Source organism: Coenobita brevimanus, chromosome 92 (genome assembly GCF_032717465.1).
Source record: "Coenobita brevimanus isolate Jiangsu-jjx chromosome 92, ASM3271746v2, whole genome shotgun sequence".
In the NCBI taxonomy this organism is placed as follows: Eukaryota; Metazoa; Arthropoda; class Malacostraca; order Decapoda; family Coenobitidae; genus Coenobita; species Coenobita brevimanus.
Genome location: NC_137045.1, coordinates 10,628,720 through 10,645,786, shown reverse-complemented (window position 1 = coordinate 10,645,786; position 17,067 = coordinate 10,628,720). Strand labels below are relative to the sequence as shown.

General features: G+C 42.0%; 1 protein-coding gene across 3 annotated transcripts in view; it reads left to right on the top strand.

Annotated features, from left to right (window-relative positions):
- The window catches only part of LOC145412133 (cyclin-dependent kinase 17-like), a 312,580-nt gene that overhangs the window by 34,433 nt on the left and 261,080 nt on the right, over positions 1 to 17,067 (top strand). The gene's annotated exons all lie outside the window — the stretch shown is intronic.

The window sequence follows — 17,067 nt, the reverse complement described above, 5'->3', positions numbered from 1 at the left end:
CCCAGTCCCTTGCCCTTTCCCTGTCTGTCTTCCTTGTCACTTCGCCGCTTCCCCTTTCTTCCTCCCCCTCTTCATAGTTTTATGGCACCCCCCTCCCCCTTACAAAATGGATAAGGGACATGAAGGGTAGTCCTAGATGCATACAACAAAATCGTAACTCTCCCTAGACCCTGCATCTTCCTTGGCTCAGTGAATACCGGTATTGCGTTTGTCGACCAAACATTTAAACCTGCGAGGTCGGACGTCAGTGGGTGCAGTAGCATGCCCTGACTTGTGCTCTCACGTGTTCGCACCCAGAAAACATTCCCCCATTGGCATACACTGACTCCTTCATTCAGAAAACTCTGTCACTGCAGCAGCACGTTTCCGCATGCACGCTAACCCTACACTTAAGCATTGCACAGAGCAGTGGGTGCAAATCTCTTCTACAGTTTGTTGACAGAAAGTGGTGCCTCTCTACGGGTCACTTGCCTTTCGGGACCTTAAAACACGGCTGAAACGTGTAAAGTTACTGTTACTGATAACCTTATGGGTGACGAATAAGGGAAACCACTTACTTCCATAAGGTTACAGTATTACTACTTGTACTTCCTTACCGGTAACAGTTGAGGATTGAGCCCATGTTAAGTGTATATTATATTATATTATATTATATTATATTATATATATATATATATATATATATATATATATATATATATATATATATATATATATATATATATATATACAGTATATTCACTTCCTCGTGTTAAGTGTTTCTATTCCACTCACTACCTCGACATCCATCTCATATTTAGCAAATACTTGCGCAAAGTGCTTCCGCTTCGCTCACCTGTTCCCTCACCTGTGCCACGTGCTACCCAGGCATCCCCCCAACTGTCGTTGCCTCCTCCCCTTAACTCTCCCCTCCTCCACTTTTTTAGTATTCTCCTCCCCAAACCCTTCACCCCTTCTTTCTCCCCTTTAACCACTCTTGCTTCCTGCTACATCCCATCTTATCCGTCTCCCCTTGCTTTCCCTTTCTCCTACCTCTCCCTCACTCCTCACATTCTCCCTCCCCATCTTTCCTCACCTAACCTCTTCCTCTTTCCTCATTCTTTCTCCCTCTCCATCCCTTCCCTCACATTTCTGCCCCTCTTCTTTCACTTCCCGTCCTTTCCCTACGTCTGCCCTCAGTCCCCTTCCTCTGCCCTCATTCCCTCACATCCCTTCCTCTCCCCTCTCTCCTCTCTCCCTCTTCTTTCCTCACCCTCTCTCCCTCTTTCTTCACTGCCTCTCCCTCTGCCTTCAGTGCTTCTCCCTTTGCCCCCAGTGCCTCTCCCTCTCCCCTCAGTGTCTCTCCCTCTCTCTTCAGTGCCTTTCCCTCTCCCTTCACTCCCTCTCCCTCTCCCCTTACTCCCTGTGCCCTCAGTGCCTCTCCCCCTCTCCTCATTGTTACCCTCTCCCTTTCCTCTCACTGCCTCTCGCTTTCCCCTCACTGCCTCTCCCTCTCCCCTCACTGCCTCAACCTCTCCCCTTTTCTGCTTATACCCATGACCCTGTTGCCTGTTTCACAAACTGAGGGGGAGAAAGTGAGAACTGGCATACACCTGTATTTATTAATTTATTGGAGGCCCCCTGCAAGGCCGGATTTTTTATTTATTTATTTATTTACTTTTTTGGTGGGCGGTGGTTGGGGAGAGTGGTAGACTAAATTAACCTTTCCTCATGCTGGCGAAGACATTGGGAGGATGGTCTGGTTATGTACCTTATAATTGTTCGGGACTGTGATAGCTCATTCTGGCGCCCCTACATCTCGAAGGGTGAAAAGAGATTGGCCGTGCGGTACCCTAAAATACAGGGTGGTCCATATATAACGCTCCACTTTCACTCCTCCGGCCGATGTCATGTGTATTGTGGGAACAGCTCAGTCATCGTTATATACCCTGCAACATTTATTCATTTCCTACTCTGAATGCCACTACCGCGCCCACACCAGCCGACTGAGCCGTCCACGCAACACACAAGATACCCCGGCCACGTATTTCTAGTGCGGTGGTGCAGTGCTGTATACGGGCCACCCTGTATAATATTTGGTGTCACAAGGGTATACAGTAAAGTCACGGTGGGGGCTGTGTTAAAAGATGGCTGCACGGCTTTGTTAACGTGAACTAAACCTCCCCCCCCCTTTTCTCTCTCTCTCTCTCTCTCTCTCTCTCCACACACACACACACACACACACACACACACACACACACACACACACACACACACACACACACACACACACACACACACACACACACACACACACACAAAATTGCCCCAGTTAATCCCGTACGCTTGCACGTGTAGGATATTTGCACTGACAACGCTGTAAAATGTTCATTGCCAACGCCTGGTATTGTTTGGTGACGGATAGGACTATATCGTGCGTTTGGAAGGACGAGTTGTACACCATTGCCAGAGCACTTATCTTCACCTTTAGTTTCTGATTTGCGTGAATTAACAGTCAGTTGTAGCTTGTCTCGTGTTAGACTTTTCGCCGTACTATTATTTTTGCATTTTCTTGGCATACTGAGACGAATCCCTTAAGCTGAGGAATGACCTCGTTAGGAGGGAATTAGATAAAGCCTTCATTAATTCCTACGCAGTCACCCTGCTCTGTACAATCTGATACCGTCTGGTAACAGCAAAGCAGCAACAGTTATTACGTCCTCGGGGTGAAGGTGTTAAATGGTGTATCTGGTGTGGACTGGCTAGGGGGTTGGACATCACCCGCATCGAGCCTCACGTGTCACTCGTATACCTGTGACATGTGTGGGGATCAGAGAGTTGTGTTTGGTGTGGACATTATGGGGACGCCACCGAGTTCTCTGTTGTGATGATTTTGATGCCTCGCTGCCTTTTCCCGCCTCACTGGTTCGGCCAGGGATGAAGGGAGGGTGCAAAAGGCATTCATGATAAAAACTTGGTTATGGGTGTGGGGGTGGGGATGAGTGTGTGTGTGTGTGTGTGTGTGTGTGTGTGTGTGTGTGTGTGTGTGTGTGTGTGTGTGTGTTTTACATAATTGTTACCAAAAGAAACTGAACATATTAACTAGAAAGTCAAAGTGCAAATGTGTCCTGGTACTTCATCTTTATGTCACCCTAATATCTATAACTCCATTAGTACGAACTTCGTCATCGTTTTCCACCACGATCTTTTAGTTAGTTATACTTCTCAGGTTTGTAGGCAGGCGGATAAGTAGACAATTGCACACATAAATTGTACTTTAATGGCCAGATTATAAAGAATGACTAATAGTAATATATCTACCCATCAATGAAATCCTGCTTTGCATCGTCATGAGCGTAGAATTTCGTGGCTACCGTAATCCAGACTTTTAATGTGAAAGACTGTACTCCTTTAACCTTGACTTGGCCCAGATTTTCGTCCTTTTGGACGTTATTTCATATAGCCCAGTGGTGATAACAGACGATACAATAGCTCTACACCTTTCCCACAACACTTCTTCTTGACTAGTATCATAATTCTAGTGTTAATCTATTATTACAACTCAACACGAAAGATGGAGTAATGGGAGTTTTGGGCCAAGTTAAAGAAAGTAAATAAGGTATAGTCACTCTTCCGTGGACGACGTGATGTTAGCACTAAACCCTAACCAGCTCTTTGGACCTAATCCTCATAGGCATCACCCGTTTGGAGCACTTTCATATACTAGACTAGAGCAATTACCGGTTGTTTGGTTACCGCCTTACTTGTTACTGATTGTAGCTTCCTGATGGTAGAGTAACATTAAGTATACGGATAGCGAATGCCTTTAATGCCAGTAATAATAATAATAATGATAGTAGTGGTAGTAGTAGTAGCAGCAATTAGTAGTAGCAGTATTAGTAGTTGTAGTGGTGTAGTAGTAGTAATAGTAGTATAATAGTAATAATAATAATAATAATAATAATAATAATTAATAATAATAATAATAATAATTAATAATAATAGTAATAATGATAATAATAATAATAGTAATAATGATAGTAATAATAATAATAATAATAATAATAATAATAATAACGATAATGAGGCACCAGTAGAGTCTGTCCTAACAACACAGCAGATGAGGTCCCTCACCAGAGTACTGGGGTACTGTACGTGGTCCCAAATTATAGGTGAAGTGTGGCTTCTCCCTCATTAACGCCCGCCTCTCAGCCCTTCACCTCCCTCACATATTGTGTAGGGTGATTAGTGTGTGTGTGTGTGTGTGTGTGTGTGTGTGTGTGTTGGTAATGTTGAAAGTGGTAAATATTTGGTATCCGTTATATTTAAGGGAGTTGATTGTGCCTTCTTGACCAGTGCTGTACTAGAAGAATTTTGGTTCATTTACTTTAACCTGGCCCAAATTTCCATCCTGTTCGGTGGTTGTTTCACGTAGCTCAGTGGCAGAAAAAGCAATACTTTGGCTTTACATCTTTCAACAGCACATCTTCGTGACTAACATCATTCTGCTGTTAGTCGCTTGTTATAATTCAGCATTCAAGATGAACGGATGGCAATTTTAGGCCAAGGCAAAGTGGGTAGAGTTTAGTATGACTTGAGACTGTATTCTCGCTCCATCCTCTGCTAGTGTGTGGTGACGTCTCATGTATCCTTAAAACTGCCAGACGATTTTCTTGAGTTTTATGGAGTCCTCTTGTAGTGATGGGATTCGAAATAGTCTCCATTAAGACACGACGCTCCTCCCCTCACCTTGGTTCAAATTGCCTATGCTGATGATTGTGACACATCTATCTTGTTCTGTGTTCTCCGTTCTTGTTCTGTGTGTTCTGTTGTTTATCATTTTCATAAAGTATAGTTCCACGGTCATAGGTCAACTTGTATTTATTCCTTCAGTACGACGATGTCTTTTCTCCTGTAATCTTGCTACTATGAGACTGTATTTTCAGGTCTGAAGAAATTTTTTGTATTGAAAAGGTTAGAAACAGTTTCATTACAGACGATCTTCGCTATGAAGTTTCCACTAATTATTTCAATACAATGAATATTTTTATAACTAAATTTTTCTACCACCAAACAGTATTATTTAGCCAAGGGTAGAGCTGTGTCAGTGAAGGGGTAGAACCAGACTCCTTTAGAAACATCTCCATTAACCCCCTTACTGAATTATTCCGCCGCCAGACTATTATTCAGCTAAGGGGAGAGCTGTGTCAGCGAAGGGGTTAAAACAATCTCCATTAGGGCATGTTTCTCCGGCCGCCCCTCACCTCGCCTCCGTCCAAATTGTCCCTGGTGATTAGGTAGAGTGGCTGGATTCAGCCTGGCTGTGACTTGTGTTGCTTAGTTTGCCTTCATCCGGTATATATATATATATATATATATATATATATATATATATATATATATATATATATATATATATATATATATATATTTTTTTTTCAGTCAGCAATTTTTTCATGTACTATAATGGACATAATAACCTGAATACAATGATTCTGTAATACGAAAAGCACATTGTAAAATATAGATATGTCACCGTACTGCAGGCGTTGTGTCGATATCGTGTGATGAGAGAGAAGTCCACTAGTTTGCTCTATTGCTGGGAGCATACAGTGCACGAGAGAAGATTGTTACTGAGTAGGGACACAATGCCGGGAGATCATTTGTCGAGACCACCTTTCACAGGTTGTGGTATCAGACAATATATAGATAAATAGAATCATGAATGTTTGTAGTTGATTAAGGTAGCGTACAGTTACCTGTTGCCATTTAGAGCGGTGTGAATTAAAGGATTAGATCAACAGTGGACCAGGCTCTACTGTACATTGACCTACATCGACGCACAGGTAATTAAATCAGTAAGCCTTTGTCATAATTAAGATTATGTCACAGTCAGTTTACATTATATTAGCCTGTAAAACGCTTGAAAATCGAGAATAATGCTTATTCTCCATTGCATAGTCCCTTCGATCGGATTATAATTTTTGTTGTATCATTTCTGCTTTCCATCTCTAAAAGACTGTTAACTTTGGGAAACGATTTGTGGTGATAAAATTAGAAATAATTTGTCCCTCTCATTTTGTTTTTACTTTTCTTGGAGGGTACAGTCTTGCGGACTTTTAGCCTTTGGTTCGTTCTTCCGTGCATAAAAAAATAACTCCTTCACAGTCTGATTTCTCTCAAGTTAAATAAATCGTCAGTAGGTACCAAAGATATAATAGGTCGTCGGACTGAAGGGCATGATGTAGCATGACATTGCCTAGGTGTGTCGGTGAAGGTGTGTCTTACATTTGACATTATAACGAGGGTTTTATATATATTTGGAATTTTTTAATACTTGTGTTTTGTCATTTTCTAATGGGTGGTATTGTCAGCGTCTGAGGTTTGTTTTCCTTGTATTTTTTTTTTTTCCGTCGTGTGGTTAGCGGTATGATGATGATGATGATGATGATGATGATGGTGGTGGTGGTGATGGTGGGAATGATGATGGTAACTTTTTGTTACTTATTCATTCACTCCAGTCAGGCTTAACATCTGTTGTAGAGCCGTCCACGAATGTCTTTCACGTACAAGCTGGCTGTTACAGTACATACATATGCAGCTTTTTAGCAAGAAGATAGGGTGGATTTAGTACTGGCTTCAATTGCACGGAACCCTACTCGTTTTCTGTGGTGCATTACACTTTGCATGACAGAGAATGTGGTACTCCTTCTGGCAGGGTCTTGTGAGGAGGCCCGATGGATAGGGATTGTGTTGAATAAGAAAAGATTATTTGCATAAATTGTGGATATTGAAGCTTCCTCATAGCAGTAACTTAAGGAGAGAAAAAAAGTCGCAGCGGCAATAGTGCCCTCGCTTCACCTGAAAATCGATGCTGGAGAGGGACGCCTTCGTGTGGTAGCACTGATTTGGCTGGGCGGTTCAGTTGCCTGGTTGCAAACTTCCCTCAACTGCTTCCCCATCCCCCCAAAAGGAAGGTGGTGGACCGCCAGAGTAGGGCACCTTCAGTCTGCAGTCCACCAGGCTCACGTTCAGATTAATACTACTACAGTAGTAAAATGTTAGAAGAATATCCATGTTATGTTTATCAGATTATTGTATTTATCACGTTGGAACACACAAGTGCTTTATAGATATGATATATATTTGAGGATCTAGTGTAGCATTTTTCTTAAATTAATGGATCTAATTAAGTAAAAGATGTTGTACATAACGGAAAGGAATATTTATTTAACTGAATAGATAGATGGATAGATAGATGGAGACAGACAGACAGATAAATAGGGAGGGAGAGCAGTTTGACGAACACATTGAAAGAAAAGATGAATGGGTATAATTTGTATAAACCTAGAGAAACATGAGAGAGAGAGAGAGAGAGAGAGAGAGAGAGAGAGAGAGAGAGAGAGAGAGAGGAGGGGGATTATCTAAAAACTGGGTAGGCAAACAAACACAGACGTGGAGCCCTATGTGTTGGAAATGCTGTGTTTATTTTTCGATGTAATTTAGCGCCAGAGATAACGTGATGGATGGCAGAGATAACAGGTAACGAAATTAATGGAGGGAAAGGTAGAGATTAAATGTTTGTTATAAATGTACGCTGATTTCGTTGTAACCCTTTCATTGTTATTGTTATTATTATTATTATTATTATTGTTATTATTATTATTATTTATTATTATTATTATGGAGTGGAGAGGTATAAGAGAGGGGTGTGTGAGCTGAGGGGAGGGCAGTGACATGGCGGGGGACGGCGACATGAAGGCGATTAGTTTGTGGCCACCCCTTACGGGATTGAGGTTTCTGGCAATGGATAGAGGGATAGATTATTATTATTATTATTATTATTTATTATTATTATTATTATTTGTATCGTATTCTATTTACCACCAACTTTATTTAACAGAGGGAAGATTTGTGTCAGTGGAGGGAGGGGGAGAGATGGACGAGTGAAGGAGATAGAAAAATAAAAGATTGAGAGGAAAAAGAGGGAGAAAGGGGGGGTAGGAGGAATGAGTAAAGGAGGAGGAGGCTTAGAGGGGATGAGTGGAGGAAGAAGAAATGTTAGTGATTGAGAGGGAGTAAGGAGGGTGAGAAGGACATAGAAGAAAGAAGTAGGGAGGGCAAGGAAAGAGAAGGGATAGGGAAGGGCAGGCGGGGAAAAGAAAAAGATTGAGTGATAGAAGGAGGAGGGACGAAGGAAGGAGAAAGGAAGATGAGGAAAAAGAGAGGAAGGAAAGGATGGAGGAGGATAGGGGAATGGAGGAGGGGGGAAAAGAGGAGGATGGAAAGAGTGGAGGAGGGGCGTTTAGGAAAGGCTTATATCATTTAACCCTGTCACGGCCAAATTCCGCCATAATATCAGCTCATCGGATTGTAGGAATAAAAGATGGCCTTTATCTTACTAAATAGGTTAAATCGATTTTTTTGCAAGTATGGGAGTTAACCAGTATTTAATATATATATTCAGAGTGAACTTTATGCTCTCGATATTTTGTACGGGTACCCCCTTTTTTTTTTTTTTTTTTAAGATAATGAGAACTTTGCTTTTTCCCTTTTTTCCTGGATTTCCTTTTTATGCTGCTGCTGATGGTGATGGTATATGTGTCTGTGGGCGTATAAATTTTTCTTTATTTCATCCTTTCCATTTCTTTCTTCCCCTCTTTCCCTCTCCATCCTTTCTTTGCAGTTCTTTTTTCTTCTGTTGTGTTCATATTTGGGTTTCTCGTTACAGGTAAGCGTTGCCAGGAGGAAGTGTTTGCTATCGAGGCTGAGGTGGGCGAGGTAAGTAATGAAGCAGCTTTTATAATATTGACGTTGTTATTGCTCTGTGCGGACGTGACGCTTCCTTGATAACAGCTTCTGTGTGCAGGTAAGTGACGCCACAAACTTAGGTGATTATTTGCGGGGAAGCCTTGACGCACTTTCCCTTTTAAGATACCAGAAATCATCATCGGAAGGAGTATTTGCGAGGTCTCAAGATGCTGTAGTATTAAACAGGAGAAGTATTGTCAAGGTGTGAAGATGCTGTCGTTATAAGCTGAACGATACAACATTGGAAACCTTGTGTGAAGTTATCGTACATCTGCAATAAGTGTAGATACGATTTAAGATTTTCCCAGGAAGCATCATCGGAAGAAGCATTCAGAAGGTCTGAAGATGCTGTAGTTATAAGCTGAAGGATACGATATTGGAAACCTTTTGTGGAGACAGCGTACATTTACAACAGGTGAAGATTCGATTTCAGTGACGCTAAAAGTCTCCTAAGCTCCTGATATATTGAAGGCAGTGCATCATCAGTGAACTAAAGTAGCGTGTGAGTGTACCCTTTTATGTGTAACCTAAAGTGTAATTGTAACCTGTTCTGAATACCACAGGATACCTATTTCAAGTTTCATTTACTATAGAGGCGTTGAAAATGCGTATTATCAGCTGTGAATCACTTTTGGAAACCTCGTGAAGCCGCATATACAAGATTTCAATATAAGTTAAGATCTATGAATGGCCGAATAAGTATAAAGTGTTACTATTTATGGAATGAAAAAACGATACTTTTGCTTGCACGGTTTCGAAAAAGCTCTTTCCCAAACATTCAGTGAAAAATTCCTACTTACTGGAGATGATTTGTGTACATGAAAGTGTCTGCATAATTTCATGAAGTTTGTATACATCTTAGAGCATTTTAAGCACTTTTTTTTTCTAGTATTTTGGCTCATGGATATCAAATCTATTTAGATATGACTTTTTGTGTTTATCTGGTATTGTTAATTTGAAGGTGAATATTGTATGAGAGAGAGAGAGAGAGAGAGAGAGAGAGAAAATGGAAGTGCCATTTTGGTATCAAACAGTAATATCTTAAACGGGAGAAAATGTCACGCATTTAGACGCAGGGTCCCTGAGCTGGTGACATCGCGTTCCACAATGGCGCCCGCCTTCATGACCATTGTATGTTTACCTGGCAAAGGTCCGCCAAATTAACCACAGTTTTGTGTCCCGGAACTTGCTGCAGTGATTGTGGTGTTGGTGGCTTGTTTGTCCGACTGTCAGGGTGTTTGTCCCACGGGCCTGGGTAAAGGTGAGGGTGTTTATACGCCGTGTTGACGACCCGGCCACTCATTGGCGGAAAACGTAGGGGAGGGAGGGAGGGAGGGCGACACACTTACCTGTCTCGTCCATTATCTTGTTGCTGTTGTGCTTGCGCCGTTGCTGCTTTTTCTTCGTTTTCTTTTTTGGACTATTATGCATTCTTTTTTTTCTTAATACACTTTTCCTGTCTCGTCCATCTTCTTGTTGCTTTTGTGTCTGCGACGTTGTTGGTGTTTCAATATGTTTATGGCTTTTATTTTTGGATATTTTTATTTCACCATTATATCTTTCGTTCCAATATATTTCTTCTGATTGCATCGTCGTTTCTCTTCATGCATTCCGATTTCATCTTTTTTTCTTATCATTTCATTTCCGTGATTGGAGCAACGTGTTTCTATTCTTGTGCATCAATTGCCTTGGCCATTGTCGTCTTTCGGCATTTATCCTTCTTCCTATTTTTGCTTTATTTATTTGAAATTATTCTTCCTATTCTTGCTGTATTTGAAATTATTGGTGCTTCCTGTTTCTATTTTCGTCCGTTGCCTCACGTCTTTTTTTTTTTTTTGCGCCGTTATTGCTGTTCTTGCATTATTTTTCTGTAATGCCTTCTCCCATTTTTTTTTTTCCCCCGTGTTTGTATTGATGGGTCTTTTTGTCTTGCGTCGGTGTTTTGTTTCGCATTGTGTTTTGTCTTCCTTATTTTGCTACATCAGTTTAGTTGTCTATTGCATACATTTTCATTCATCTGATTTTTTTTTTTTTTATTTAGACCGCCACTGCCTTATCCTCTTGTCTCTTTATTGATTATGGATATTATTTTCTGTTTCCGCTTTGCTGTCAGTTCTATTACATTTTTTTTTTTTCGTGCTTGCATCTTGAGTCTCGCCTTCTTCCTTGTCCATATCCTCGTTGATTATTGAAATCCTACCGATTCCTTGGTGAATGTTGATGTGTGTTTATCTTTCTCAGATTTTTGCGTTATCTTTATTGCATCTCTCGCCAAATGGAATTTATTGCAGATCAGCATCCTGGAGTGTTGTTCATGCTGTGTTGTTATTCTTGCCTTGTTTTGCATGTTTTGTGTTGCAGGGCGTTAGTTGTTGCTGGTGTTGTAATTATTATATATTATTATTATTATTACGGTATTATTATTATTATTATTTTTATTATTATTATTAATTGCTTTTATTATTTCCGTTTGTGGTAAAAATATGCCACGTAGGAAAAAAATTATTGCATTGATTCTTTGATGAAACAAAAGATCCTTAAGGAAAAAGAGATGTTATATCTGTTTTTAGTGGAAATTTATGCTGTTTTACGAAAAGAATGTGGTTAATATTTGCTTGAGAAGAAGTCCCCTTAGAAAAGCAGACTGGTCATTAAGAGGTGAAAGTTGCGCAATAATGAAATAAACAGATAAAAAAAAAAGTTCGCTTTTTTTCCTGCACTTCCGGTGACCCCATCATGAGCAGGTGTGAATTTTACGTGGTAAGGGTGACAGCGAGTGACAATACGCGCTGCTTTCCTCTCCGCGTCCTCGATCTCCATGTGGTTTTTTTTTTTTATTACTGCTTTACTTTCTCATACCTTTATTTTTTTTTTCTTTTCGTTTTTCACGTTGTCTGCCTTTTATGTTTTGGGGTGTTTGTTTTTTTTTGTTTTTTTTACTGGTATTTCATTAATGGTGATATTGTTCGGTTGTTTTTATTGTGCGTCTATGTATGTGTTTTTGCTGTTTTGTGTTGTGCTGTGCTGTGCAAGATTACATTATTGTGTTGTGTTGTGTTGTATGTGATGATTGTGGTGTGGCCTCCTTACCCCTGTGTGTGTGTGTGTGTGTGTGTGTGTGTGTGTGTGTGTGTGTGTGTGTGTGATGATTATGATGTGACCTCCTTGCACCTGTGTGTTTGTGTGTGTGTGTATTGTCCTCAATCAGTGTTGTTAGGCTCCTTTCTTTCCCTCCCGTGTCTACCTGCGTCTTTGTATGTATGTATGTATGGACACGTATGCTGTCTGTCCCGTGTATGTGTCGTTAACATCTGAAAGCGTTGATTTTCTCTCTCTCTCTCTCTCTCTCTCTCTCTGTCATTTTCTACGCCCCCCTCCCCTTTCTTCTCTTCGTTTCCCCTCATGTCTTCTCTTCCCACTACTCCTCCATACCTTCCCTTTCCCATCTTTCATATCCCTTTCCCTCCTCCTCTACTCTCTCTTCTCCCCATTCCTTCCCAAGCATTTATTTCCCAATCCATACCATTCCTCTCTCTCTCTCTCTCTCTCTCTCTCTCTCTCTCTCTCTCTCTCTCTCCTGGCAGCCATGACCCCAGCTAATTCAGCCCGATTAAATGAGCCTCACTGCGATCATCCCCATCCCCAGGTGTCCGAGTGGTATTAGACCGTCTACCTGCGTCGCACATGCCCACTTCCTCCTCTGGGGTTATGATGCTGGTGGTGGTTATTGGGGATGTTGTGGTTGGCAGTGTTGGTAGGAATGGTGGTGTGGTGTGGGGGATGGTGGTATTGTTAATGGAGTGGTGAGTGTTGGCAGTGGTGGTAATAAGGGTGATGGGTGTCGCCGGTTAATAGGGTGATGGAGTTGGCAGTGGTGGTAATGGTGGCCGTGTGGAGTCAGGGATGGTTGTGATGTTCGTTAATGGAGTGGAGGATGTTAATGGGGTGAAGGATGCTGGTAGTGACAGTAATTATGATGCTATGGAAAGGAGGATGGTGGTAGCTATTGACGGTTAATGGGACGGAGGATGTTAATGGGGCGGAAGAGCTGATAGTGCAGAGTGGGAGATGGTGGTAGTTGTTGGTGGTTGAGGGGGGGATGGAGATTGTTGGTAGGGTTAGGAACTGCTGGAGAATTGTGATACCGATAGTTGTTGCTTGTAGGTAATGTTGGTTACTGAAGGGAGAGGTTCTGGTGATGTTGGTAAATAGTTGTTGGTGAGTTGGAGATCGGGCTGCTGGATATGTTGGCTAACGATGCGGGGGATGTGTGTGTGTGTGTGTGTGTGTGTGTGTGTGTGTGTGTGTGTGTGTGTGTGTGTGTGTGTGTGTGTGTGTGTGTGTGTGAGAGAGAGAGAGAGAGAGAGAGAGAGGGTGAGGGTTACTAAAAAAAAAAAAGTATGGGAGGAAGGTCGGGGAATTAGAGGGAAGTGTGGGGTGGAATAGAGATTGGGAATGAGTATGGAGAGGAGGAAGAGGGAGGTTAGTTACAGTGGGGGGGAGGGTGTAATTAACCTGATTTTTCCCGTGCTTTCATTTCATATTTCTCAGATATCACGTAATTGTATTGTCCTGGCCTGTCATGTCTCTCCTCCCTTATACCTTTGCTAGATTATTATTATTATTATTATTATTATTGCGTTTTTCTCTTAGTTTTGTTCCTGGTTAAACTGAAGCCTATATCTCGCGGATGACCTTATTTACTGCCGGATAGATTTTTCGAACTGAAGGGTTAGATAATAGACTTCATTAAATCTTCAATACCAGATGACATTTTTTTACAGCATAAAATCGTCTGGCGGTAACGGGAATAAAATAAATGATATCTGTGGGGGAATAATTGGAGGTATGACCCCAAATCGCAGGGTGCTCCGAATGCCGAAATAAAAATGACGATAAAAAATGAAAAGGAAAAATTCTGTGAAGCCGTAGGAGAGTGGGTGAGATTTAGTATTCATTGGCTATTGGATATTTATTAACGCGTGATTAAGGTATTTTTATGAACAGGTTTGAATCAACAGCCTCTAGTTATCGATGCATTAGAAGCTGGGCGAGTGTGTGTGTGTGTGTGTGTGTGTGTGTGTGTGTGTGTGTGTGTGTGTGTGTGTGTGTGTGTGTTTAATATTTATGGCTGGAAATACAGTGTGTCGGGAAGAGCCAGATAAGGACCTTTTTTTTTAATTGAATGTCCCGTTTTAATACGATAGCTTGTATTTTGGCTGCCGAATATAAATCTTCTGATATATGTATACAGCATAGGAAATATACCTCGTAGCGGAGAGGTTAATTTAGTCAGAACGATGGCATTTATTTTTTATATTCCGGTTACAGATGTAGGTACACTTTTAGATTTTAGTCGAACGGTAATTAAACTTCTTCATGATATTCTGAAAAACCAAGTGCACGCCAAAGATCTCATCATCAGGTTTCGAAAGTCACTCTTCACTCTTTTGTTAATTGCTCCACTAAACTTGTATATTTCAATTTGTTTTCTCTGTATTTTTCAATTTGTGTTCTTTCTTTTCTTTCTTTCTTTATCTCTCTCTCCCTCTCTCTTCCCCCCCGCCCCCCTTTTTGGGGTTTGGTGGGGTACCGAGAGACCTCGGACTGAAGGAGCTAAGTTGGTTCGACAAAACTTGTACGTAGTTGGTGTATTTACGAGGAATGTGCATCAGTGGTTTGGACATGCGGCACTAAAATAACACTCAGTAGAGCGCATACCTCCGTTGCATGGTATACGAGGTGTTTCAGGTTCGACCTTGTAAATAACTCTGTGGAATTTAGTAACTCTATTTTTATGTTCGACCTAAAACACCGTACTGCAGTCTTACTGAATGTAAAATGGGCCCATGCACTTCACAGGATTTGCACGGAATATAATCACGCCGTCCTTTGGTCAATATCCCTACAAAGTTTCCACTTGATCCTACAGTTTCCTCTTGCACGTTTTGTATGTAAAGTGAGGCGATATTAGAAGAATTTACAAAACACAAGAGAATAGTCAGGTGTAATAAACAGAATAAATTCCTCAGAAAAAGGTGTTAGGGTGCGTTCCCAACCGGTGAAAATACGGGCCCATATGTACTAGGTTCAAGGAGAAATTAGACTAGTAACCAAGAAGACTCATTCCTGCCTCATAACTAAGTTTCATCGGTTTCACGCAAACACGACCTTATATTTAACTTCCAGTCCCCTCAGATGAAAACGAACCGAGTAGCAGTATATAGGGTTAGAGGGAAGGGGTGGAAATGCTGGGGAGGGGATAGGGCGGAAATATATAAGAGAGGGAAGGGGTGGAAATGCTGGGTAGGGGATAGGGCGGACGAAACCCCCTCCCCTCCTGCCAAAAAATGAAAAAAAAGTAAAAGAAAAGCTGGGTAAAAACGGTAACTGGCCTGGTGCTTTTTATGGTACGATTAATTAAGCAGCCGTGATTACCGATGCAGATAATTGTATTGGGACAGTTTTTAATAGTCTACCCTCCCGTTTGTAGCCTTTACGTTTTCTTTCTCTTTTTTTTTTTTTCTGTTTAATCAGTAGGAAAAATGTGGATTGTTTAGGGTGGTAGTTTTTCTGCAACGATGTGTATATTTTTTATTTGCCCGGGCCACTTCCAGACGATTATATTCAAGTTAGGAAGAGTCTCTAGTAGTAAGTAGTAGTAGTAATAGTAGTAGTAATAGTAATAATAAAAGTGGTAGTAGTAGTAGTAGTAGTGGTGGTGGTAGTTGCAATCCCAGGTCTACATGCTGAAGTTTCCCTCCTCATGCAGTCCACCATCCTCCTTTCGGGGGATAGAGAGGGAGTAGAGGGACATATATAACCGGGCAGTGAAGCCGACAGGTTGTATCAGTGTCACCACGAGAAGGCGTCTGCAGAAAAAAATAAAAGTAAAGTAGTAAAACCCGTCGTGAGTAGAGAAGATAGAGAGAGGATAAGTGGTTGATGATGTCCCTCTTCCTCTTTTTCATTTACCCCTCTCTCTCTCTCTCTCTCTCTCTTTCGGGATGGTGTGTCAGGGTGTCTTTTATGGTCATTAGAGTGTGTGAGGGAGGGAACAGGTGGAGTGAGTGCGTGCCTGTGTGCGTGTGCCCGTTGAAAGTGGTCGCCGCAATGCAGTAGCTCTCTCTCTCTCTCTCTCTCTCTCTCTCTCTCTCTCTCGTATCTAGTTATACACCATCCTTGAACTTGCGTGTGTATGTTTGAGGTTTATGTTTGCCTTTGTGCAGTGTGTGTGTGTGTGTGTGTGTGTGTGTGTGTGTCGCTTGTTTGTGTGTTGCAGTGATTTGTGTGTCTGATTCTCCTTTGTGCGTGTATATGATCATGTGTACGTGTGGTTGCGTGTATGTATTTATGTGCTTGTATGTATGTACGAGTATTTATATGTGTGTATATATGAATGAATTTATCTATGTTTGTGTTCGTATGTGTGTGTGTGTGTGTGTGTGTGTGTGTGTGTGTGTGTGTGTGTGTGTGCGTGTTTGGGTGCGGGTGCGTGCGTGTGTGCGGGTGCGTCATTGTGCCGTTGTTATGGGGTTTGTGAATGAGAGGGGGTTCGTGCATGCGCCCTCACGCTATACCTCCCTCTCCCCTCTCCCTCCACATTTTTTTGTCTCCCTCCTTCCCCTCTTCCCTCACCCAATTTCTCTCCCTCCCTCTTTTCTACTCAAACTACCTCCACCTCCCCTCTCAAACTACCTCCACCTCCCCTCGTCCTTCCCTGCCTCATTTGATCCACTTTTCTCATGATCCTTGCCCTCCCTCCACGTCATTACCCTCCTTCACCTCAATAATCTATTCCTTTCCATTCCTACCTCTCCACTCCCTTCATTTCCACTCATCTCCACACTCCCTCCTTCTCCATACTCCCCCTCCACACTCCCTCTTTCCTTCCCTCTCCCTACTCCCTTCCTCCTGCTCTCTCTCTCTCTCTCTCTCTCTCTCTCTCGATACTTCATTAATGCTTTCCCACTCTTCCCTTCCTGTTCGTACCCTTTTTCTCCTCCCATCTCTCATTCCTTCTATCCCTCTCTCCTCCCTTCTCTCATTCCTTCTCTCCCTGTCGCCTTCCTTCTCTCATTCCTTCTCTCTCTCTCTCTCTCTCTCTGTCCTTCCTTCTCTCATTCCTTCTCTTTCAGTTCCTCTTCTTCTCTCTCTCCATCTATTCCCTCCTTTTCCCTCTCCCTCTCTCCCTCCCGCCCTTTCCGTCTCTTTTTTTCTCTTTTTTTGTTCTCGCCCCTTCCCCCCCTCTCTTCTTTCCTCCCCGTCCCACCCCTT